Source organism: Protopterus annectens, chromosome 7.part0 (assembly GCF_019279795.1).
Source record: "Protopterus annectens isolate FY-2018-M chromosome 7.part0, PAN1.0, whole genome shotgun sequence".
Lineage (NCBI taxonomy): Eukaryota > Metazoa > Chordata > Ceratodontiformes > Protopteridae > Protopterus > Protopterus annectens.
The window spans coordinates 1361655128-1361681881 of NC_056739.1; the positions used below are offsets into that span (position 1 = coordinate 1361655128).

At 42.0% G+C, this 26754-nt stretch overlaps 1 protein-coding gene across 5 annotated transcripts in view; it reads left to right on the forward strand.

Annotated features, from left to right (window-relative positions):
* ZFAND6 (zinc finger AN1-type containing 6) overlaps positions 1-26754 on the forward strand; it is a 1173263-nt gene that overhangs the window by 1106401 nt on the left and 40108 nt on the right. The window lies entirely within an intron of this gene.

Below are 26754 nucleotides of genomic sequence, written 5' to 3' on the forward strand. Positions count from 1 at the left end.
GATCTTGACGCATCCAAATGTGTGGATCGGAGGCTCTGACTCTGCCCCTACCCATAATCCTTCTCTGCCGCTTCCTGAATACCTCCGATCTCATTTGCTGCCTGAACCAAACAGTTGTGTTTCTAGGGCTCTGATCCGCTGTTCTTTGTTGGCGATAAGTGAGCAATTATTTTCTCTTTTTCTTAAGCCTTTTTCATCTTTGCCTACCCTTCCTTTCTGTTTATTGATCGATTGATTGATTGATGCTTGATTACTGGGAAAGTCCGACTGGGTAGAAGTTCATTTTCAGTGGAGGCCTGTGGAGAAAAGCCCCAAATTATTACAAAATGTTTTAAGAACAATCTTACAATCTAGAAAAATCCAAAACACATGCAGTTTAAATGATTATAACAAATTATACATAATATAAAAACATTGGTTAAGAATCAGTACAAGTTATGACATTCACTTAATGTTAGAGAAATTTTAGATGGTTTGTATATAAATTAAAGGTTAGTTAGTCTAATACAAACCAGAATTGCAATATGAAGTGAGGGAAAAAACAGGCTTATGATATATTTAGAGAGAATGTCGGAGAAGAGAATTTGATAGAAGTAAGAAAGTAAGTGAAGAAGGGAGAGTAAGGAGTTATAAGGAATGAAAAGGTACTTGCTCGCATTTAGGGACCTTGTTTATCCTGCTTTTAAGCAAGAACATTTACAGATTTTAGTTTGAATTCTTTGAGTGGTTTTGAAAGATAAAAGGGAGGGTATTGATCTGATGGCTACAGGTAAGGAGTTCCAGGCCTTAGCAACCTTGTACTGGTACAGACAGTGCCCAGCAGATTTGATAGGTTGATAGACAGGAGTTTTTATTTACTGGATCGCAAGGACATACTGGGAGCACAGTTGTGTAGAATAATTTTAAGTGAGGCCACCAGGAGGTGGGACCACCCCGGTGGTAGAAGAGCCAGCTCCAAGAGCAAGAAATCTTCTGGGGATTGTGTATTGGTGGACCAGCCTCACCCCTTCTGCTTCACCATTTCCATCATTTCACCAAAGGAGGACCGAGGGAGGGTGCCCCCCCTTTCATCCAAATCTGTGTCATCCATGACAAATTCAGATGATGAATCTGTTTCCTTTTCCAAGCCTGCCTCTTATGGACTTCGCATTGGGGAACCTAAGACGATGGGTCCGAATCAGACTTTTGGAAGCTGACTGCCCCTGTTGCAGCAGAGGTTAAAGCATAAAAAGAAAGGGGGCTGGGATGGATCCAAGCAAGATGGAGGCATTCGCTCTGTTGTAGCAAGAACCCTCTTGAAGGCTTCAGACGCCAAGCTGCAAAGCTAAATTAAGTAGGACCCTCGAGGGGCAGGAGCCGAGGGAGCTCCACTGACACTGACTTGTCCAGGATCTGAAAGTTTCTAAGTCGAACTATCCTCTGGGGCTCCGACTCCAATGTTTCAGCTCCAGTTCTTTTCCCAATCCAAGAAGGTCAGAGTTGAAATGGTTAGTGCTGTCAGTGTTGATGCAGGTGTTCTGGGTATGTTCCGATCAATGGGCTGTGGATCAGATCAACATCAGATTCCTGAGTGGAGAAGTCATGAGACCTGTTCTCTGGTCGATCTGTGGAGACTACGCTAGGATGACTCCAAACTGAATCTGCTGTCAAAGACATCTCTAAACTAGTTGAAGTGAAGGAGATCGGATCTGACCAGACTTTGGATCTGATGGCTTCACAATTTTTGGTACTGGGGTACCAGACCTGGCATAGCTGTTGGGTCAGGGGACCATTTTCTAATTTTTTCTGAACTCTACTCAGAGGTCTTGCTTCCGTGAGACTTTTGCCCCTTTTTTCTCTCTCTTTCTGGCTTGGTTTGTCCACAACTTTAAAAGGGGATGCAGAAGGTTGAGATGACCAAATGCATGGCAGTAGTCACAGTCTATCTCAGATTGCAAGGGTTCCATATTTTCCCATCCTTGGACAATTGACTCCTAACTGCTCCGACCAAGAATCTGCACACCCAAAGGAGAGGGGTACTTTACTCCAGTTGCTTCGCAACTTTGGTGTCACAGTCAGCATCCTCAAGAGCCAGCTAAATCCCACTCGCTAATTAGAATTTTTCAGATGCCACCTTAGACGCATTAAACCAGATCGATGCCTTACCACACTTTAGGATTCTTTCATTTTGTAAAGTAGCGAATCAGGTATTCTCTCTCAACTCCCCACCAGTGAAACTGATTCCAAAATTGCAAGGCTTTTTGACTTCCTTTTCCAATTTCTACATGAGGGTCCTTCTGTGACTCAGTTTGATGGTCCCAACTACATCATTCATTGAGTAGACTCATCAGACTAATTCCAGAATGTAGGTCTCATATCCGCTGTTGGGAAATCTTTTCCAGTTTTGTTTACAGGCCATCCATTCTCTTCCCCTCCTCTTATAGCTGGAGTCACCACGGACACTTCCCTTTTAGGGTGGAGAGGGCATTAGGAATGGAAGACTGTTCAAAGTTCATGTAGAGGCACAACAAACTAATGGGCACAGTATTTTTTCATATAAGGGGTGGCGTAAGCCACAAAACTTTGGGTTAGTCTTATAAATGCCTTAGGGTAGATAGCCTAGTATAAACCTATGAACCTAAGTACCTGGACACAGAGGCCAATCTTCACAGCAGCATTATGGAGATGAGAACCGTCCTGTAAGTGTTGCAGATATTTCAAGACATTCTGCTACAGGGTGTGATTTCCATTCAGACTGACAGTATGTCAGTAGTCTGGTACATCAACTAACAAGGGGGGGAACCAGATCATATCCTCTGTCAGGAAGCAATGAGGTATCAGCAGTGGGTGATGTCTTCCCATTACATTCTTATAACAATGCACATCCCGAGGACTTTCAGTGTTCTTCAGTCTCAACAAGTGGTCCCTCAGTCAAACAGTGGTGAATGAAATTTTCCCTTGTTGGGATCAGTCTTCTTGCCACCTGTTTACATCTCACCTAAACAAAAGTTCAGCAATTTCTATGCCGTCATTCCTCCTCTGGGTCAGTCACCAAGGGATTCTGTGGTCCATAATTGGCCCTCAGGTCTTCTGTATGCTTTTCCCCAGTTCCCTTTGATCACAAAGTTCATTCAGAAAACCAGGAAGTACAATGCAGAATTAATCCATATTGTTGCTTATTGGTCCAGACAAGTTTGGTTCTTGTTCATTTGGCTTTATCTGCTCTGTCCTCCCTGGACACTGACTTACAGTCCAGATCTCCCGTCTCACCTATCCAGTTATCCTCTTCCAGTTCTAGGCACTCTGAATCTTATCGCTTGGTTACTCCATTTTTAACGAAGGCCAGAGGTGTCAGGCTGTCAGAAGAGGTAGTTCACAATGTCCTATTTCACTGTTGAAGTATTCATTAAAGAGGGCATGTCCCACCGTGGTCAGCCCGATGCTCGGATTGTATAAAACTTAGAGATCTTGTTTGCACTATATGTCATATTTATGCTCCTTGCATAGAACGTAGGGCATAAAAGAGATGTACAGATGCAGCTACCGAGAACTACTTTTGCCAGCAGTTTGAATGCCATTTTTGCCATTTGGTTTGAACCTTTTGTTGCTGTACTGAGTATTTAGCAGCACCAGATAAGTGCCCCTTTGGGTTGTTTTTTTTTTTTGTTTGTTTGTTTTTTGTTTACTTTCTTAGTCTTGTATTTTATATTGCTGCATAGAGTTCATGTCATCCAAGAAGGGAAAATGTCAGTGTGGGAGGCAGATTCCCAATAAGGATTGTCATGAACAATGTCTTTTTTTTCTCATGACCATACTTCTTGTATTTGTAAGGCATTTGTGTCTAAGACACTCAGAAGCCATTTGTCTCTGGTCATTTGTCTTTAAAACCAACAGCTTAGACAGTTAGTCCAAGGTATCATGGAAGAATCCTTTAACCCCAAGATACTCCCACTAAGTAAGTGGAAGGCCAAGAAGTCTCATATGAATTTTTTAGCTGTCCAGCCTCCACCGGACGTTCCTCTAGAAGCAGATAAGTAGCTGTGTAGGTCATTCAGTGTTTACGTCAGATTCCTCTTGCCGCAATCCCGCTGGAGGCTGGCATGGATCTGTCTTTTTGCATGTCATCTGAGGCTTTGCAGGCATCTGCTCCAGATGTCGAGGGGGAAATGTGGTTGATTACCTTGGAGGGTCCTAGTGGGAGTCAGCAGGTATTGGTCAGGGAGAGGAAGTTCCAGGTTATCTTCTTAAATCTCGCCAAAGGTGAGAACCTCCAGTATTTGTTAGGACTGTTGTCTCATGAGAAATGACAAAAACTGAAGCATGTTTCAGTCTGTGTTGTGGATCCTCAAAGGGAATGGCAAGAGTTTACTCAGGGTTTGTTCTCTTCCTTAATGGCCTTAAAGCATTCTCAAGGAGTTTTGGTACCCATTCTTATTTGGACCTGTACCCCTTCTAAATGGCTTAATTCATTCACTCTGGAGCAGCTCAGAAAAAGCTGCCTGCTTAATTCCACCATAGGAACAACAGTGCAGCCTGAGCTCATTTTCAGAAAATCTATTTCTAATGCCATACAGAAAACAAACTCTTTAACTACAAAAGCTAGACTAAAAATGCAAATGCAAAAGTTGTTCAGGAGACACCGACCTGTAAATGTTGATAGTGCATATCAAAGTTATTATTAAATATTTGGCAAGGAATGCTGATATTGTGCATATTTTTTGCCTTTTTGGAAAAGCAAAGCACAATATCTTGGTCAATGTACCATGTAGACCCATAGAATTTGCATTGAATTTGTTTTTATGAATGTCAGCTTTAAAATGGTACCTTAACCATTACTGTGTGATGCTCCTTTATGGAGAAATTCACAGAAATATGGTTAATATATTTCTCATAATTGATAAAGCATAATATTTCATCACCTGTGACAGACAGAGGGTACATATCAGTGTAGAAATTGTGCTTCTCAGTGTCAATTTCAAAATTATGTAACATTTGTGTAATCACCATGCTCCCTTGCAAAGATATGGGCATAATAATGAGTGGTATTGGAAATGTATAATTTTCATAATTCTACAAGACTAAACTAACTGTGATATCTGTACATGTGTACACTGCACAGACGCAGTTTTTTTTACCATGTTGTAAGGAGTAACACTGTCTTACTTGGCAGACTGACATGCACCCTTGCAAAGATATTTACCAAAATATGAAAAAAATCAATTTCCATAACCTAAGTCCGAAACAAACGTTGATAATCTGTATACGTGTATAACATATAGGCATAATTCTTTCACCACGTTGGAAGTCTGAATACTGTCTTCAAAATGAGGTATTACTTAACACATTCAGATGCTCCCTTGCAAAGTTATTTATCAAAATATGAAAAAAATCATAATTTCCATAACCTAAGTCCGAAACAAACTTTGATATCTGTACATGTGTACGACATACAGGGACGATTCTTTTACCTTGTTGGAACTATCAATGCTGTCTTCAAAATAAGGTATTAGTTAACACATTCGTATGCTCCCTTACAAAGTTATTTACCAAAATATGAAACAATCATAATTTCCATAACCTGAGTCCTAACAAAGCAGATATCTGTACAGCATTCAGAACCAGTTGTTTTACCATGTAGACACATATGATTGTAAATATACACATACTGCTGAATGGGTACATGTAAAGAGAAAAAGCAAGGTAAGGACCGACACTCCACTAATGAACCCAGGACAGGCATGGGACTTCAAGTGGGCAAGGCCTGATCTGTCCAATAGCTGTGCTGGCTACCCACTCAGACAGCTGATTACCACTGCAGTCTCACAACCTCCTTCAGTGTCAGCAGTATGCCTTACCTATGCCTTTTCTCTTTACATGTGTCCAATCAGCAATGGACCTAAGGGATCAAGTTCTGTATTACTAAGCCCTTCCTGTCATCTAAACTCTACACATGCCTGATAAAAGCAGAATAAAAAAAGAAGTATTGCAGGATAGTCACTGCTATATTAGATTGTACGTGGTAGCACTCTCCTGAAACAATTGTTCTTTCTCAGCATCTTGATCAGCTCTTTACCACTGTTATTTGCCAAACTCAGAAAAATATATTTTACACAACACATTTCATAATAGAGTTTTACTTACCATACTGGTCCTACTTGGTCACGGGTGTTTTCCATTCTTCTCCTCACAAGCTGCATGTTATCAGTCCTGCATAGCTCTCTTCACGCCATTGTGGAGGTCAGTCAAGAACAATGCAATGCCCTCCTCATTTTGGTGAACATCTTCTGCGGTGATGCTGTCATGGCAAATTGTAGATCCACCAATCCTGTGCATCAGCCAAAATACCACAAAATAATCAAACCATAAAACAAAGACGAAAGCGGTAATCAAAAGGTTCATTACGCTATTTTCTTGGAGTATTTGGAGTATTTTTCTTGGAATCCTGTGCATCAAGCCATGCATGAACCCATTCTGTAAATGTCTGGCCTTGTGAGCTGTCCATTGACTATTTGCTGTTTTCCATATCTGTCGAGGAGTTATATCGGACCACACAAAATGACAACGTGGCCACCACGACTGCAGGTTTTCAAACATTGCTGTGATTTGAAACCATAGCATTCCGAGTGGCTGACTGATGACATCATTCCCTCTAATGTGCAGCACAAGAATGTCGGGCTCAGGGTAGCTGGAACACTTCTCTTCAACAACTGCAGTACTCCGCTCCAATGCATACCTCTTCTTGCAGTCCAGTATATCTTCTCACTAGATGTGGGGAAGCTCAAGTTGTAGTGGTTTTCACTCACTGAGGCATGACTAGCAGCCCAGTGAATGTAGGAATGACCACATATCCACACTGTCACTTGTCGTTCTCCTACTCGTGAAGCCATGTCAGTGTCAGAAGGTGGACGAACCTGCACAGGAAAGAAAATGCAAACAGATTACTGTTGATGTTTGACAGATGTATTGGAAGACTACATATATATATATATCATATGCATTACCTGGTTAGCCCATCCAAATCTTCAGTGAAGTCTCTCTATGTTCCAAGGCAAAAACAAACTGTGATATATGTACATGTGTACAGCGCAAGACCACATTTCTTTAACCACGTTGTAAAGACTGCTCTGTGTTGAAAATGAGGTTTTACTTAACACGTCATCCACTAAAATATGAAAAAAATATCATAATTTTCATAACCTAACTCCTAAAAAACAATCAGTGGCCCAGAAAACTATATATATAGTGATTGTGTGATACAGGAAATTAATACATGATACGATGTTCAATTGCAATAGATCACAAAGATATGAAGCATATATAACCACAATCATGACTTTACTGTGCATCAAACAATTTGTAAGAATGATGGAAAGAAACTGGTGGGGGATGGCTTGAAATGACTCCATGTAGGCAAAACCCCAAAACTGGCTTGTGCATTCATCAATGTGATAACGACCTCTATTTATGTAAATAACGGTGACAGCTGCTGAGAGTTTTACCTGACAAATTTAACTGCAGTATAGTCTAACTGCACTTAATGTGGTAATGAGCTATATTTCATTACTTCAAAGTTATGCATGCTCAGACACAGGTGGCAATTGCTGCACATAACCTGTTGAGTAGGCATTCATTATATTACCTTTTGCAGCTGTTATGTAGTACAGACTCATAATCTGTTAGGAGAAGACCCGAGTAATTCAGTAAAATAGTATAACAATTATATATTACTGAGCTCCTCCTCCCATCTAAATTCCACATGACTGACAAAGCCAGGAAAAATGCCCAAAATGTATTGCAAACTTTTGCATCTCTCAACCTGTTAGTTTAAAACTCAGAGACAGAAACCCAGATCAGGAACAGATTTTAAATATTGGTCTTGTATACTTATAACTGATGGGGTGCATCAAACACCTTTGTTCTTGTGAGTAGGTTCAATCTGAGAAATTTGTTGTAATTACCCCTAGCCATTTTCAAAAGAAGGGAGAACTACAGATGCCTGGGCCAGAAGGGAGTCACCATAATGATCTTGGGTGAGACTCTTCCTGAATCTTCAGAAGTACCCTGGATTTTACTGCAAAGGGTGGAAAACCATACAGGAACAGCCTTGTTCAAGAAAGAGAAAAGTTATCAGTCTTCCAGGTCTTCTTTCATGGAACCCTGGAAACCTGTGTGAAGGAGTCAAGAAAGACAAGTATCCATTTGAGACCAGATTTTTTTTTCTTTTTGCAATATTTGGATGCCACTGCAATGACTTAATGGGGGGGCGGGGGGGGGGCTGCACTCCATATGACACTAACAAGCCAATTATATTTGCAAAGAAGGGTACAAATCTACAATAAAGATACAATCAGATATTCAAAAACACTATTCTCCTTATTTATTCATGCTAATTCAAGAATATCAAGAAAACTAAACAGCATTAGCACTCACTCACAGTGACGGTCATCAAGTAGCATCATCCGCTGCACAGAAGGGGTAATGTGACATAACTGGAGATATTTATATCAGCCTGCATGGAATAAAAGATGTAGTAGGATTTATTAAACTGAATAATGCTTTTACATTCAGTTTAGCAATAAACAAAATAACTGTGTAAAGTCACTTTCTAAGATAATATGATTTTATGTGGTAATCTCCTAAAATGCTGTATACCCTTTCAAAGGCTGAATGACAGTTTTGTAGTTCATGCTAAACTTGTCATTTGTAGCAAAACTGTGGCACAAGGGTTTTGTATATTCATCATATTATTCTCAAGTTGTATTTTGTCAAAGAACCTCAGAGAATGAAACAATAATGTTTCCATTAATGGGACGAGCAGGAATGTGTATTATCCTACGCATAACATTAATTGTATTGTGAGATATTACCCTGGGGAAGCCGTCAATTACTTCTGAATATGAAAGAACGTAGGAGTCCAGAATTCTGAACTTTATTTCATAATGAAGTTCATAAGTGTGCCAGGCAATAGTTGTGAAGGCTAGCATGGATGAAGCTGTGCCCTGTAGTCACCGGTGTGAAGAAAAGATGCTGTTATGATGCAGATTAATTCTGAAGTTAGAGCTACTTAAAAACTGTTTCACTTCACATTTAAATTCTGATGACTGACAGATAATATAAGATCATAGGCTAATGGCCCTGGGGCCCTTACAAGCCTATCCAAGAGTTTATCCCCAAAAAGAAACTTCTGTCAGCACCTGTTGCCCCTGTCAGAGGGAGACAGGTGGAACCCCCAGGACAAATTTGTGGTTTCCCATCCACTAATCAAGGTTGTGCTTGAAGAGGGTCAGCGAGGAGCTTGGTTTGACTTGTATAGGAGGTCTGTTCCAGACATGGGACAATCTCTGGCAGACAAAATTGTCTCTCCAGCAGGTTTTGATGATGGAATGCAATGGCACCATCTTGCCTGTAGCACCTTACAAACAATCCATAGTCATCAAAACAGGAAGCAACAACATAAAATTGCTAGTAGAATAAGCCCCTAAGAGTTGGGCCTAAAAGTAACTAGTTAACCTCAAAGCTAGATGAATGATACAATGCCCCCACAAAGCATACATGTAGTGACCCAGGGTAAATGACTAACAGCAACTGAGGCACTGCAAACAGCAAGAGTTATTACAACCTCAACAATAACACAATCCTATGAAATAACTTTGAACATATAAGATAAGGACATCCAGATAAATGGTATGTGAAGGGAATGAATAGGAGTGTGAAAATGGTTGAACATTTAGAAGGGGGAAACAGATGTAAATTAATTGACCAAGTACCAAGTAAAACTGTTAAAAACAAATAAGTGGCAGAATGCTGAGCAAGGAAAACCACCGGACACAATATCTGCACGAACAGCAAAGACCAAAGAATTTATTAAAATGAGCGCTTTCGGTAGAGAGCGTTCTCTCCACCTTCATCAGACAATAGTATAGTATCAAGCATTTCCTTATATACACAGTTGTAAATTATTCAATTAATTACACCAGTTAATCAAGAGTGGTGAGCTGAAATGGACTATGCTTAATACAAATAGAAACCCTAGTAACAGGCTCCTGATGCAAACATATTGATGTACTAATATGTATACACACACATAAATAAAAACCATACAAGTGTATGACATAAAAAATGAGATAACATAAAAAGAAATATTATATTAAAATATATTATATATAAAGATATATTATATATAAAGAGAAACTCCATTCTCAAAACATGGTACGCAAATTCTGTTCCCTAAATGCTAGTATCCTGAATATCCTTGTGCAATATGTATTGAATAACTAATAAATTAAATAAATGTGAATACCAAATGAATTATAAAAATGGTCATTTTTGAATGATCATTTTTGAAAGATCATTTTTAATATCATTTTTAATATCATTTTTAATATGGAATACTAATCCCTACCTCCTAAGAGCTTTTAATTTTAAAATACATTTTATGGAAACTATCTCATTTAAACCTGGGAAAATATAGGATGAAGTACGTACTTGCCAAAAGACCTCCTGTTCCTCAAGCTCAAGCTGCCAAGGCCCTCCCCTAATAGAAGGCTGTACTTGTTGTATGATGGAAAACAAAAAGGAATGGTCAACATGTTGGCTAACGTGTTTGGCCAAAGCATTATTCATGTCCCCAATACTTATTGCGTGTACATGCTCGTATATTCTTTTCTTAAATGGCCTATCGGTTTTACCGATATAAAACGCAGAACATTGTCTGCATTTTGCCACATAAACCACTCCTCTAGATAGGCAGTTGAATTTGCCTTTGATTTTATAATCTATTCCTGCCATACAAATACTGTTACCTACTAAAACAAATCTACACTGTGGGCAACACCCACATTTATTCATTCCCTTTGTAACACTGTGGGACTTGTTGTTAGTTCTTTCTAGCATGTTCTTTAAATTAAGCCCCCTTCTATATATAAACTTGGGTACTTCACCCACACTTTTAGTCAACTCTTGATCTTCCAACAGAACATTCCAATTTTTATTAAAAATGTTTTTAATGGCCTTATAATCTAGGCAAAAAGTAAATAAAAAGGAAATGTTACTGAAAGAATTGACATCTGTGTTACTAGTAGTTTTAATAACTGTTCTTCCGTCTTTGAGAATGGGTTGAAAATGCCCTGATTCTCTTTTAGTGATTACTTCCCTTTGAATAGAATCAATGAATGAATTTGGGTACCCCCTCAATAAGAACATAGAAGAGATGTGATCACATTCATTAAGGAAATCATCTTGTTCAGAGACCTTCCTAGCGGCCCTGACAAATTGTCCTTTAACCACACTCTTCTTTTGGTGGAAGGGATGTGAGCTGGTGAAATGCAGATAGGTGTTGGAAAAAGTTGTTTTCCTATAAATAGATGATTTTAACTTGTTCTGTGTTACATTTTTACTTAATTTTACGTCCAAAAACGTAATTTCTATTTCATTAAAGGAATATGTGAATTCCAAAAAATTAGTTGACCTAGTAATATTGTCAATAAAGTTTGGTATTAAGTTAGCTGTACCCTTCCACAAGAAAAACATGTCATCTTGGTACCTGGTGTACCAAGAGACATTTGTTTTAAACAGTGGATCAGTAAATAGGTGTTGGTTCTCCCATTGTGCTAGCACACTGTTGGCAAAAGTGCAACCGCATGGAGAACCCATTGCAATACCTGTAGTTTGGAGGAAGAATGTATTGTTAAACACTAAATAATTATTGGTAAGAATTAAATCTAATAGGGTTTCAACTAAATGCATATGATCTGTTGATGCCCCCTTCCTTAACATGAAGTCCACTGTCCATTCGACACCTATTTGGTGTGGAATCACTGTGTAAAGATCTTTTATATCCACAACTAAAAATATGTTAGATGGATCAAAGGGAATTTTCCCAACATCTTCCAAAAAACTCCAGGAGTCCCTACATATTTGTACCTCAGATTTTAATAAGGGTTTCAAAATACTGTCAACCAGTTTGGCACACGCAAAGGTGATTGACCCCCTCCCGTCCACAATTGGTCTAAAAGGAGGGTCAATCAAATCCTTATGGATCTTCGGTGTGCCAAACATGGTAGGGATCCTGGGTGCTGACATTGTGATGTACTGTAAGGTATCATGATCAATAGTGCCTTCTAAAAATAAATCTCTCAATACTTCCCTAATCTTAGTGTAGGCCCTATTGACCTCATTGATACTAGCCTGCACATAAGAATTAGAACTAAGTAACTGATTTATTTTATTGTCATACACGTGTTGATCCATGAAAATCAACCCCCCTCCCTTATCAGGTGCCATCACCCTGATGTTACATTCATTAAGCATTTGTATAAATGCTAATTCATCTGAACTTGTATTGGGACAGAATCTACAGTCATTGATACTACTCATATTATTTTTATGTGCTAAGTCCCTTAAATCAAGTTCACATGATTTTTCAAAAAAGGCTAAAATCCCTGTTAGGGGTGGGTTAAACACACTCGACACTCTTGTGGAACTCAATAGTGAAGGGGTGTTCCTTAGAGTGAAGGCAAGGTTCAATTTCCTGACAAAAAGTTTTAAATCTATGATGGTTTTGACCAGATTAAAATGTCTATCTGGAACAAATGATAATCCTTTGGCCAGGAAATCAACCACCTGTGTGTTCACATTCAACACAGTGTAATTATAAATTTTAAAGTCCTTAGAAGAGTTAAACAAAATAGAAGGCCCTTGTTCTACCAGTATTGAGGAATGAAATAAATCCTCATCTACTGCATACAGGGGCTCTAGCGTCTCCGCTGGTTGCCCCTTTTCCTTCTCTGGTTGTTCCGTCGATTGTTGTTCGTGTTGTTGTTCGACGTTGTGTTCGCTGGATGCAAATTCCTGTGAAAATCCTGTTGATTTTCAACAATTCCAGCCCCATCTCTTCCCAAAGGACTATTAGAATGTACGCCATTGTTCTGATTGTTCCCCCCATTATTATTATTTCTTAGTCGTTCACTTCTTCGAAGAGGTTGATCAACCTCTCCATCATTGTTCCCAGTGTGAGTCTGGACAGCGTTGGTAATGTTGTCCCCATTAGTACCCACAGTCTGTAACCTCCACTTGGCCACTTGCCCCGGAGGTGGTAGTGGATAAGCTTTATTATTTTCATATTCTTTTAAGTCCCTGTGAATTTTATGTTTTTTGTTATTAAGCATCTTTGTAATTGACGCCTCAATGCTGGACAATGTTCTTAAATAATCATATTTAAACTTTGGAAAGTCAGTATGTTGTAATATGACAGATTCTAGTTTACTCAGTTCATCCTGTAGTATACCAGTCTCAGCAGAGTAAAAATTCACAAGAGCTTCCATGAATTCCATGGCCTGTTTGTCGAAAAGGCCAAGGAGTTCTTTGTGAAACACAGAACCAGTAATTAAGCCAGCTGGGAAACGCCATTGGCGTAAACCCTTAGGAACTATGTGTTTTTCCATACATTCCTGCAAGTACGAAATTTCCAACTGTAGCTTTCTACAGCGGAATAACTTTAAATCAAATTCATCCAAGCTAGTTTGAAAAACAAGGGCTGTTGTACTGTTGTTACTCACCCCTTGATTGTCATTTCTATTGTTGACTTCATTATCAGTCCGAAAAAAATCTTTCTTGGCTAAGACAGTTGCAAGGTTTGGGATTGTGGTGAAATTAATCCCTCTATCCACAACTTCATTAGTCGGCCGTTCTTCAATGTTAGAACTTGCTTCCGATCCAGGTTGGGGAACTGCCCCAGATCGTGTTCGCCCAGTCGCTGCCATTCCTGGAGTAACCGCTCCTGTTACAGTCCCAGAATTCGTTGTAATGGTAGAAGAATTGTTACTTTGATTTACACCCGCCGGTGCTCTGTTGTTCACCGACCTTACATCCTGTATTTGTTGAGTTAGAAAATCCACTTTTTCCAGTAATAGGTTAACCAGAATGGTTAACTCACCCTGCGAACAGTTAGTAGGGAGAACACCACTCGGTTTCACACGGTTGATAGAAGGGACACCACTCGGTTGCTGACTTCCGTGTCCCGGGTCAAAGAGATCAATTTGCGTACCAAGCTGCTGTACCTCTGCAGCGTGTTCCTGATTCTGCTCCATGACAGCACTACCACAAACAAACGAACTGACCAAGTACCAAGTAAAACTGTTAAAAACAAATAAGTGGCAGAATGCTGAGCAAGGAAAACCACCGGACACAATATCTGCACGAACAGCAAAGACCAAAGAATTTATTAAAATGAGCGCTTTCGGTAGAGAGCGTTCTCTCCACCTTCATCAGACAATAGTATAGTATCAAGCATTTCCTTATATACACAGTTGTAAATTATTCAATTAATTACACCAGTTAATCAAGAGTGGTGAGCTGAAATGGACTATGCTTAATACAAATAGAAACCCTAGTAACAGGCTCCTTATACTAGCATTTAGGGAACAGAATTTGCGTACCATGTTTTGAGAATGGAGTTTCTCTTTATATATAATATATCTTTATATATAATATATTTTAATATAATATTTCTTTTTATGTCATCTCATTTTTTATGTCATACACTTGTATGGTTTTTATTTATGTGTGTGTATACATATTAGTACATCAATATGTTTGCATCAGGAGCCTGTTACTAGGGTTTCTATTTGTATTAAGCATAGTCCATTTCAGCTCACCACTCTTGATTAACTGGTGTAATTAATTGAATAATTTACAACTGTGTATATAAGGAAATGCTTGATACTATACTATTGTCTGATGAAGGTGGAGAGAACGCTCTCTACCGAAAGCGCTCATTTTAATAAATTCTTTGGTCTTTGCTGTTCGTGCAGATATTGTGTCCGGTGGTTTTCCTTGCTCAGCATTCTGCCACTTATTTGTTTTTAACAGATGTAAATTAATCTATGAGGATGGAGATAAGTAAAGATCAGGAAGGGAATAGGGGAGTAGTGGAGGTACAACAGATCTAACAGGCAGGCTTGGAGTGGACACTACCATTAGGATATACTTGTAGTTCTGACAGTACGACATATTTAAAGTCTGATATTAGAAAAAATGTAGATGTGAAATTTGTGAGGTGCTGTCAAGAACTCAATAAAAGTCAACTGAATAACATAAAACAAAATTCTCTCTTTCCACACATCTAACCACATCAAAATGTTCATTCATAAAATGATCCCAAAAGTAACCTGCTCCATAGTTTATCACCCAAGAACCAGTTACATGAAGTGCTGCAAAATAAGTCAGTTGCATCACTCTGGTGGTATGAATGCATCCAGTTGAACTCCAGTAGTTAAATGCAAGGAGTTTAAAGAACTCACATGATATGTCTACATATGTTACTAAACTGGACTTGTTTTATCAACTTCTCCACAAACTGAGATTTTGTTTATTACTCTGTTAGGTTCAAATTGTAACACAATATCTGTCAGCATCATATTTCATGACTACAAGTGTACCAGAGTTTATGCTGTTATCTTCATGTTTCAGAACTGCACTGACACTCTAAAAGTCACCTTGAACCAGTGAGAAAATAAAAAAGATAACACATAAACGGCATTTAAAAGAGTTAATTAAAAAATCACAAATACTATCTGATAAATTCCACACAGCATATTTTCAGTACCTGACTGTTCAGTAAGATAAAAAAAAAAAAAACGTAATTATGACGCGAGTTGTAGCAGCATAGCCGTCAATCACAGTTCATTAGCATATAGCGCTCAAGGAGACATAGCCCTCGGGAAAATAGAACACACAAATTCACCTCAATGTCATGGTAACAGCCATATAGCTTCCTAGGCAATCCGCCACATCATTCAATAGTAACCTCACCTCAAAATGCGAGGAGATATTGTAAGACTAATGCAGGGTTTACCTACAACACATACGTTCTTTTCTCCCTCCAAGTGCTATAATCATAAATTAGAAAAGGCTTTTTAACCCCGTCTTGAATACAAACTGCCAACATTAAGATCTTGTTCATAGATGATGGTTCATTACTATTTCGTTGCACTTTAAACACACAAAGCTATCTATAACAAAACAAATGATTCAAGTAAACACTTTTCAATCATGCCTATCCCACGTGTAATTTAAACGTAGACAGTCACTCTGATGAGTTGTGCCAGACACATGCCAACATTCAAGAAAACAAACCAGTAATATGACGTGACCTCTTGCCATACTGTTGTATCTTTCTCAAGCCTTCCTTTACATAATAAATGCAAATTGTAGTCACCACATTCAAAACACTATGGTCAGACACCACATGCCAAGCTTTCCATACATCCTGAACTCTGCCGCACCCTCCCCCCAAAAAAAGTTAATGTGGTACTCCTTAAAGCAGAATCCAGCTGCCACACTAAAATTTACAACCCAATCCCGTCCTGGGGAGAACCTTCTTCACTGCAGCCCTTCAAATCCACATTCTTGCAACTTCAAAAGGATACTGGGCACACAACCAGTAATGCAAACTTCAGAGTACAGATAACTTCTTGTAAATTCACAAGCCATTGATAAGGACTACTTGCTTACCAGTTTTGCGATGTCAAAGATGATGCAGATAGGGCCAGCCAGTAAATTCCTGTGCTCTAAATCCAATTAAAGAAAAACTTCACGCCACCACTGGTGAAACCAGTCCTCCAACCACAATCACCCGAATCTTCTACCCTACTACTTGTTTACTACAACTAAGGTAACAACCAACAAAATAAAATGTCCCCTGCCTCCCAAACTGTTAAAAGAGTTACAGCTCCAACCAAATGCATCTGTCAAAGTGAACATTAGCATAAACTACACCTAGGAAATCTTTTTACTTAGGAAATTTAAAAAAAAATGCTTTATTTTAGTATGCCAGACTTGCTTACCTAAATTGTCCCTTGGACTTCTGTTACTTCGGGTTATTCGAAGCTTGACTCATGATTCCTCTTGCAGAAATCTGACTGCCACTGCTTGCATCACTACCGGGGCCAGTAAAGGAATGCAGGCTAAGCAATGGTGTTCAATATTTATTTCTACTGCCCGTAATTAAATTTATTGCTTTATGAAGGTTCACTTCCATCTATTTTTTTTTATTTTTCTTTAATACAGTTGAAGGGGAAAGCTAGTGTTTGTGTTCACTATAACTGGGAAAGCATAGAAAATCAGATCGCTGTGAAAATCACAAACATAAAAAGGGTGCACAGTGAGAGAACTTTCTCCAACAAATCCTGTTTAAACAATAGTAATTCTACTGTGAAAATTAAAGTTAAGAAGGTATTTAAGAAAATTCAGGTACCTCTTTACTTAATTTTTCAGCAGTGGAGTTAACAGTGTGTTTGTGAACTTAGTTGCGCTCCTAGACGACATCGAGTGTAACATATCAGGGTAGCTAACTTCTGCGGGAGCGCTCGGATGTAACTTTCAATGCACCCTGTGACTGTATTCTGGGTTAATGAGTTAAGGACCCAGATTCCTCGGATGAGGATTCACTTTCTGGTAAGGAGTCTTTGTCCTTTTCTTCACAGATGCCTTTGCCTTTGGCTTATGGCTCTAATTGAAGAGGAGTCTGTTAGCCCTGAGTCTCCTTTCGAGGAATTGTCCTTTAGGGACACAGTTGATAGGATGATGGGATTTTCAAGTGCCTGATATTCAGAGAAGATGTTATGAGTTGCTTCAGGTGTATACTCCTAAACCATCGACAGTTCCTACTGTGTTGACTGCCTTGTTAAATAATTCCATTGCTGCTTCCAAGTTTCTTGATTCTCACCCTCCTGCTCCTAAGAAACCTGACGGGCTGTGTAAAGTTTCTGAGGATTGTCTGCTTTTATTTAAATGTCCTTCTGCTGAGCCTGCTGTGGTGTCAGTCTCTTATAACAAATCTTCCAAACTTTTGCCTTCTGCTGAGGATAGCAGGGCAATGGAGAGGATTGGCAAGAAAGTTTACACTGTTTCTACTTTGGCCTTTAAGAGTATTAATTACCAGAGCCACATGACCAGGTATGCGCTGGCATTAATTGCTCAGGCTTTTCAGGTTATAGCTGCCCTCCTTGATTCTGATGGCAGATCCTCAGTCGTATCTGCTATGATGCTGCTGACACCTTTTCTTTCAGTCTCTTCTTCCTGACTGCTATGCCAGCTAGCGAGTTTCCTCGAGCCCTGGGATTCATGACTTCTATTCCAGTGCTTCCTCTTGCCTTCTGCATATGCAGAAGCTTCAGTGGTACCTCAAGTCAGTTTAGCTGCAGCATTGTCACCCTCTGAATTTCAGTGCACCTCTCCTTTCTCAAGTGAATTTCAGTGCACCTCTCCTTCCCCATCTTGAAAAGGAATTCTAGTGGTGGATTTGACAATTTGCTCTCAACCCAGGACGGCCCTTTCAGCCTCCTGTCCCTTCTGAAGAGTTGTTCACTGATGCGCCAGACATGGGATGAGGGCTTCTCTTGGTCATCTGAAGGTTGAGTCTTTGGCCTCCCCATAAGAAGTCAGATTATATCAACATCAAAGAGATGAGAGGTCTGATTCTGGCCTTTCAGGCTTTTCATCCCATGTTCTGTCCAGGCCCCTTGAAGATGTACACAGACAACACTACAGTGATGTGGTATGTCAACAAGCGGGGGGGGGGGCATAGAATCGTGCCTCCTGTGTAGGATGGTGCTTCATGCTTGGGAAGTGGCATTCAGTTATCAATTAACTCTTCAGAGCTCCTTCAGAGCACAGTCTTCTGGCAGACTTTCTGAGCAGGTCCAAAATACAGGCTCACTGATGGATGCTTCACAGATGTGTTTCAGGACATTGTCTATCAATGGGGTATTCCTTAGGTACATCTTTTTGCCTCACCTTTGAACAGGCAGCTTCTTATCTTCTGTTCCAGAGTGCCATGGATCTGGCATGGAAGATGGACGCCCTATCCTTTCTTTGGAAGGGGGAAGTTTCTTTATGCTTTCCCTCTTCTTCTACTTCCAAGAGTCCTGCAGAAGATTCAGCTGGACTCCCCAAAAGTCTTGCTAGTGACTCCCTTTTGGCTGAGACAGCACTGGTTCCCACTCATGCATTTGGCCAGGGGCAATCATCACAAGTTGCCTCACTGGTTGGATCTCCTCACACAGGACAAGGGGTCTCTCATCCATCCCCACTTGTCCACTCTGCAAACTGACATTGTGGGTGATAGGGTTTTTATCCCTTTCACACACTTCTTTTCTGAGTACTCACTCAGGGTTTTACAGGAGGCAAGGAAACCTTCAGCCAGAAAATCTTATTTGTCCACATGGAAAAGATGTTCTGTCTGGTGCCATGCTCATAACCAGGACCCTTTTTCAGTGAGGGTACCTCTGGTCCTCTGTTGTTTGTGTGAGTTGCTCCAGTCTGGCTTGGCCTATTCTTCTGTGAAGGCCCATTTGTCAGCTGCTTCTGCTTGTCTGCCCTTGAATCCTCCTTTTACTTTTCATTTTGAAGTGAAACAATTTCTTAAAGGCGTCCTGCATGTTACGCCTCCAAGAAAACCTATTCCTCCTCTGTGGGACCTTAATTTGTTTTGGAAAAACTGACTGTCTCCTTTTGAGACTGCAGATTCCGCTTCTTTGCAACATTGTACCCGGAAGACTGTTTTGTTATTAGCTCTTACTTCTGCTTGGAGAGTTTCTGAGCTCCAGTCCCTTGTGGCCATTCCTCCATATTTGTTTTTTTTTCACAGGGACAGGGTGTCTCTTCTTACTAGTCCTCCTTTTATGCCCAAGGTAGTAAATGAGTTGTCCTTAAATCAGTCTGTACAACTCCCTTTTTCCCTTCTCCTCAGTGTGCTGGTGAGAAGGTCCTGTATACCTTGGATTTACACAGACAGCTTAGGTGCTGTTTGGATAAAATCAGGACTTATTCTTAAGTCTGATCCAGCTTTTTGTTTCCTTTCATCCCAGGTCTTTGGGTTTGGCAAACGTTCTCCTCCTGGATATCTAAGGCCATCTCCTTTTGTTAATGTTTTCATGACAAGTCTCTGTCTACTTCTGTTAGAGATCATTCTACTAGGGCTGTTGCCTCTTCTGGTACTTTCTTCAAGGGGTTGGACACCAATTCCATCCTTGAAGCTGCTACTTGGTCTTCAGTACATACGTTCACTAAGCATTACCCATTGTATATGGTTTCTAGGGCCAGAGCAGGTTTTGCTGAAACAATTTTGTGGGTTTGTTGAGGGCTCTTCTCAGCCTTCCACCTCCCATTCTGTTTGAGCTTTTTTACTCTCCTTTCTTTTATGAATACAGCTACAGTGATATAGCAGGACATATTACAGTTGTGCAAAGTCTGACTGTAACAGTAGATGTCCTTCTCTTCACTGTTGCAGTATTCGATCCCTGCCTCCAACCCCCTCTTGTTTGTTCAACATTTTTTCTTCTGGTTGTGGAATGGACTCCTTTCTCCTTTGGCGACTGTTCTCTTCTGTGGCAATTCAGTTTTAGGTAGTTGTGTCTGTACATCCCTCTTATGCCCTGTGTTCTGTGCAAGGAGCATAAATGTGACATATAGTGCAAATAAGATCTCTCTTAGGCTTTTTATACTGGCTGAGCATCAGGCAGCCCAGGGATGGACATCCCCTCTAACAAAATACATAAACAGTGAAAGGAAGGGCATCTACTGTTATGGTAAGATTTTACACAACTGTACTGTCTAACAACTTCTCAGAAATCTAGCATCAGGAAGGCTTACCGAAGAAGTGGAAAAGATGATGTCCTTCCATTTCACTGTTGCAGTATTCATAACATTAGGGAATCCCCTACCTAGGGCAGCCTGATATCCGGCCAGTATACCAAAGCCTTAGGTTGCTTTAAGGTACACTGTATGTCACACGTATGCTCCTCATATAGTATAGGGCATACAGGTGAAGTATGGACGTACCTTCCTCAGAACATCTTTGCCACCAGTCCAAACGCCATATCTTGATTATCTGTCTGAATGCCTACGTTCCATTGCTGGTTTCACCGAGCCATTGCAAATAATTGCGCTATTGGAGTTGCTTTTTTACTTGTTTTTTTTTTTGTTGTTTGTGGGGTTTCATGTAATCCAAGAAGGGTAGATGCCAGTGTCGGAGACCGATTCCCCATAAAGACCACCACGAACAGTGTCTGTTTTTCCTTGGCACCTCGCACAACCATATGTCCTGTTGTATCTGTCAGGCTTTTGTTCCTAAAGCTTTGCCTAGTAGACTTTCTTCTTTGGTGCTGTATCTTGAGATTCAGTGACTTAAACTTCTTACGAAAGATAAGATGGAGGGAACTTCCTTCCCCACGGGATGGCCGTCAGGGAAGAAGGCCAAGAAGCCTAGGGGAGAATCTTCCGCTGTTCAGCCTCCACCAGATGTTTCTCCCCAAGTGAGTGAATGCCCAGAGGTTCACCCGGCTTTGTTGTCTGTGGCAACTGAGTTGGAGGCTGGCAGGGATCCTACTTTTGCACACATCTGAGGAGGCTTTGCAGACTTCCATTTCAGACATTCAGGGGGGAACCATGGCTGATCATTTCCAAGAGGCCTAGGGGTGTTCCTCAAATTTTAGTCTGAGAAGAAGTCCCTATTACTATTATTGAATGCCATTCTGGGTCAGAGCTTTCCACCTTTTATAAGGCAGACATCCCATTAAAGAAAAAACAAAAATCTAAGCACGTTTCTCCTGCTCCTAAAGATCCACAGTGAGTGGCAGGCCTTCACTCAGGGTTTATTTAGTGCTTTGATGACTTTGAAACCTTCTCAGGGTGTTTCTGTTCTAGCTCTCCCTTGGTCCTCTACTGCCCTTAAAAGACCCAGGGAACAGGCTTCCTCTGAGGAGGAGATGGATTCTGATGAGGAATCCTTTACTTACTCCTCTGAAATTCCTTCCTCCTTGAACTGTGGGTCAGAAGAAGAGGAATCTACCAGTCCATATATTCTCTTTGAAGAAATTTCCTTTGGAGAGACCATCTCTAGGGTAATGGAGTTCTTTAAATGGGATAGTGCTCAGGTCACTGAGATTCATAAGAGGTACTATGAGTTACTGCATATGGAATCCCCAAAGGCTTCTGCTGTTCCTGCTTTGTTAGATGTGTGTTCCAATGTCTATAAAGCTTCAGATTCTCTGCCCCCTGCTCCCAAGTAAAAGTGTCCTGCTGCTGACCCCTCAGTGGTGTCTGTAGCCTCTGACAAACCCACTCAGTTGCTTCCTTCACCCAAGTTATTGGCCTGTGATAGAGATAGCAGAACTATGGAAAGAATATAAGAATGTTTACTCCTTGGCTTTTAGGACTGTTAATTATCAGACTCATATGTCCAGGTATATTTTGGCTGTCCTGTCCCAGGCTTGTCATGTTATTTCTGACCTTCCAAATTCTGAGGGTAAAACTTCTGCTCTTTCCCTCTTATGAACTTCCTCCTAGCTGGCTCGTCATTTAGTCAGGTGTAGTTATGATGCAGCTGATGCTTCTAAGACTGCTACTTTTGGGATAGTGATGAGGAAGTATTCTTGGCTTTGGCTTCAACCTTTGCCTGATGATATCATTGCTAAGCTGATGGTCTTGATAATAATCACTTGTTTGATGAAGCTACTGCTGACTTAAGTCCCTTCAGGATAAGGGTTAGGCTTTATAGGATCTCAAAAATGCATTTGTTTCTCCTGTTGCGAAATTTCAGAGAAACATATCCCAATAAGCCAGCCTTTGTTCGCAAGCAATTTTACCCTCCTCCTAATGGCAAAAAGGGTGGCAAGCAGACTCCTCCTGCTAAAGGTACTCTGAAGACTTCCTTTCCAGATAAACCAGTTGCTGTCTATCCTGTCCTTCCCAGCCACTTTCCTGTGTCTCTTCACCTCTCTCTCTCTGTTTCTCTTCCTGTTTGGCTACAGATTACTCAGGATTTTTGGGTTCTGTCCATTATTTGCTAGGGGTATTTCATGGTGTGGAAATCCCTTCCCTCATTTAGGAGTATTCCTCAGCCCTTTCAGGAAAAACTCCCATGTTTTCCAAAGGTGCCTCGCAATCTTTTTACTCTGGGGGTATGGTATGTAAACAAACAAGGAGGGAACAAGATCTTATTATCTTTGCCCATTGGCATTCCTGGTATGGGATTTTGCTGTCCAGTATCAAGTCTCTCTTCAGGCAGTTTACATTCCCTCAGGTCAAAACATTGTGTCAGACACACTGTGAGCAGGTCATTAACTCAGTGCCACGAATGGATACTTCACAAGGATGTAATGTTAAGTTGTCAATCTCGCCTTCATTCTTGCTGGATGGATTCGGAGCCGATCCTCGGCTCCGACTCGGCACTTGCTTAGCTTGAGAACTCCTTTTACCAGCTCGAGGCAACCCTATATCCCATGATGCAAGGCGAGACTACCTCAGATCTCGTTTGCCGCTTTGCGAAGAGGTCTCTTTTTTTGCCAGCTCAGGTGAGTTTGATTTTTCAAACAATTTAGTCAGGGTTTTACTCTCCCTTTCTTCTTAGTGTTAGATAGTGTGTAGTTTTTCTACAGCCCACCCTATTCCCCCTTTAATTAAACTTTCAAGTTAAATTTGTAAAGTTAATAATTTTTCAGTTAGGCCTAGGCCTCCCTTTCTTAATCCCTATCTGTGTGTGTGTTTTTGGGATTAATAGTGTGACTGTTCAGTGTGTGTGTGTGTTTTTTGCTTAGACTATGTCTAGGGAAGGAAAGGTCTCAGGCTTCAAGAAGTGTGACTCGTGCTGTCAGAAGATGTCTCTGACAGACGGTCACACTTCTTGTGTTTACTGCCTGGGGCCTTTACACCTGCAGGACTCCTGTGCTATATGTCATTCTTTTAGCCAGAGAGTCCTGCAGGAGAGGAGGAACAAGTTAATCCTCCATGGCTTATTAAAGCCAGAAGGTTCACCCACTAAGACTGGGTCGGGTAAACCTTCAAAGCCACCTAAGGTTCAGGCTACAGTGGTTAAGCCTTCCCCAGTGGCTCCGACTCCTTCGGAGTCGAGATCAGCTCCGGCTGGAGCCGATCTTTCTTTCTCTGATGTGGTAGTGTCGGTTCCTACCGGCTCCGACACTCAGTCTACAGTTGCCTTGTCGGCTCCGGCTGGCGCCGACGTGTTATCTAGTATCGGAGCCGAAAAGTCTTCGGCTCCATCTGGAACCCAGAGGACGTCGGCTCCGATGGCTTTGTCCAAGAAGAGATCTCGGTCCCCTTCTATGGAGTCGGTCCACTCGGCTCCGAGGTCTCCTCTTTTGTCGGAACGGAGTCATCGGAGCCGATCTTCGAGATCTTCCAGGCTGTCTGACCACGATTTAGAGAGGGTGGTAAGCAGGCTGTTGAAGTCACAGGCACTAGCCCAAATGCTCCATAGCCCGTCTCAGCAGACTTCGGCTATTGCTCTTCCCCTTGAACTTCCTCCTCCGACTCTCCTCCAGAGTTCGGAGCCGGAGCTTCTCGGGACAGCGACCGTGTCGGCGCCGGAGCCGATACATCCCCTTTCGGCTCCGTCGTCTTCGGCTCCGATCTCCTCCATGAGACCTTCCTTGGAGGGATCCGGTCATCGAGTTTCCCTTGTCGTCTCCGAGGGGGCTAGTGGCATCGGACCCTTGTCCGACCCCGCTCTCCCTCTCGGGGCTTCGGCTTTGGTAAGCTCGGCACCGACATCGGCCTCGGAGCCTTCTCTCTCAGTGGAGCCGGGAATTCCTGTTTCTTCGGAACGGGAGTATTCTGGTCTCCCTGGGAGGGGAGCCTTTGAGGTGATGAGGAGTGTCCTGGCACCTGAGCCAGGTCAACGGTCCATCCCTTTAGCTCCTCCCTCTTCGGTGCCTGTTGATGTCTCTTGCCAGCCTCTTGCTCTCAGGCCCAGGGATCCATCACCCCAGGTTTCCCCATTGGGAATAACTTCCTCTTCCGAGGTTTCTCCTGATCCCGCAGGGGAACCCCCGCGGAAGAGGACGTATAAGAGGAAACACACAGACTCCCCTGAGTCTACAACATCTGATACCGACTTAGATGAGTCGGAGGGTTCCCCACGGTCCCCCTCTGAGGATGTCTCCTTTTCAGACATCCTTGAACTCCTCAAACAGAGGGGGAACTGGCCTTCCATTGACCCCTCCGAGGATGAGTCGGTATACCTGGAGGCTTTTGGATCCCGACCCTCCACCTCCTGGGTGTCTCCGCCTTTCGACCCACTTATGCAGGTAGTGGCTCTGAAGGCGTGGGCAGCCCCAGATTCTGTGGAACCTGTCCCCAGGAGGCCATCCAAATTTATTACAACCCCTTCAGACAAGCAGTTTCTTTCTAAGGGCGTCTCTGTGGATGCTATGGAGGTGGCGGCGGCGGCCACCAAGAAGGAACTTGCGGATCCTTCCGTGCCTGTCCATCCTCCTAACAAAGATTCTAGGACCATGGATAGGTATGGTAAGCGGATGTTTTCTTCAGCGACCTTTGCTATGCGTTCGCTGAACTACCTTTGTCATTTCACCAGACTTCAGAGAGATATTCTCAAGGAACTAGGTGAAGTGGTTCAGGATCCTTCAGCTGCTGGGGCTCAAGACAAGATTGCCTCACAGCTAGCAATCCTAAATTCTTTAACCAACTCCTCCATGCGGCTCATATCCTATGCAGCCGATGGAGCGAGCAGAGCCGCAGGCACAGGAGTGGCTCTTAGACGTCAGGCCTGGATGCGGCTTTGTAATTTCGCGGACCCCTTTAAGGTGTCCTTCACCAATACCCCCTTTGACGGTTCGGCTTTGTTCGGACCTCAGGTGAAGGAAACCTTGACCAGGTGTGAGCAAGACGGCAAAACTCTTTCTGCCATAGGAGTCCATTTTTCCACCCCTTCTAGACCCTATCCCAAGGGTCAGAAAGGAGGAAAGATGTGGTTCCGTAAAGCCCAAGGAGCAGCGCCGGACACACGTGGTCAGTTTACCCCAGAGGCAGAGGGGGTAACAATAATAGACGCCGCCCTAGAGGCAGGGGGGGTCCCCAGAATCAGGGCAACAGGGAGCCTCTTCCTGATGAGCCCTTTCAGCATTCCTGAGGTGTTGCCCGACTGTCCACCCTTGAAGGCAGTCGGGGGAAGGATATCGCTGTACCCAGTAGCCTGGCGTTCCCTATCACAAGACATGTGGGTACAGTCGATCATATCTGAGGGTTACAAAATCCCCTTCGAAAGGTATCCCGTACCTCACCAATCCCTTCCAGACATCTCACCCGGTCAAAGGGATTTGGCAAAATAGGAGGTTTCAAAGCTCCTAGAAAAAAGAGCCGTCCAGACTGTTCCAGCAGACCAAGTAGGATCCGGCGTCTACACGAGATTCTTTTTGGTCCCCAAAAGGACGGGAGATTGGAGACCTATTTTAGACCTGAGCAATCTAAACAGATTTGTCAAGAAGGCAAGATTCCGGATGGTCACGCTTCAGTCCATTCTGCCCTTTCTGGGCAAGGACAACTGGATGTGCTCGATAGACCTTCAGGACGCATACTATCACTTAAAGATACACAGACGCTCCAGGAGGTTTCTCCGCTTTCGGCTAGGGACCAGTCATTATCAATTCAGAGTCCTGCCCTTTGGCCTCACTTCAGCCCCCAGAGTGTTTACCAAATGCATGGCAGTGGTCACAGCTCATCTGAGACGTCAAGGATTCCAGGTGTTTCCTTATTTAGACGACTGGCTCCTCTCCGCCACCACCAAGCATCAGCTTCTTCAGAGCAGAGACTACACTCTGCAGCTTTGCAAAAGGTTGGGAATATCGGTGAATTTCGAAAAATCTTCTCTGCTGCTTTGCCAATCTATCACCTTTATAGGCGCAGAATTAAACACCGTCAGTATGTTAGCCAGACTAACAGATCAGAGAATTCTGGACA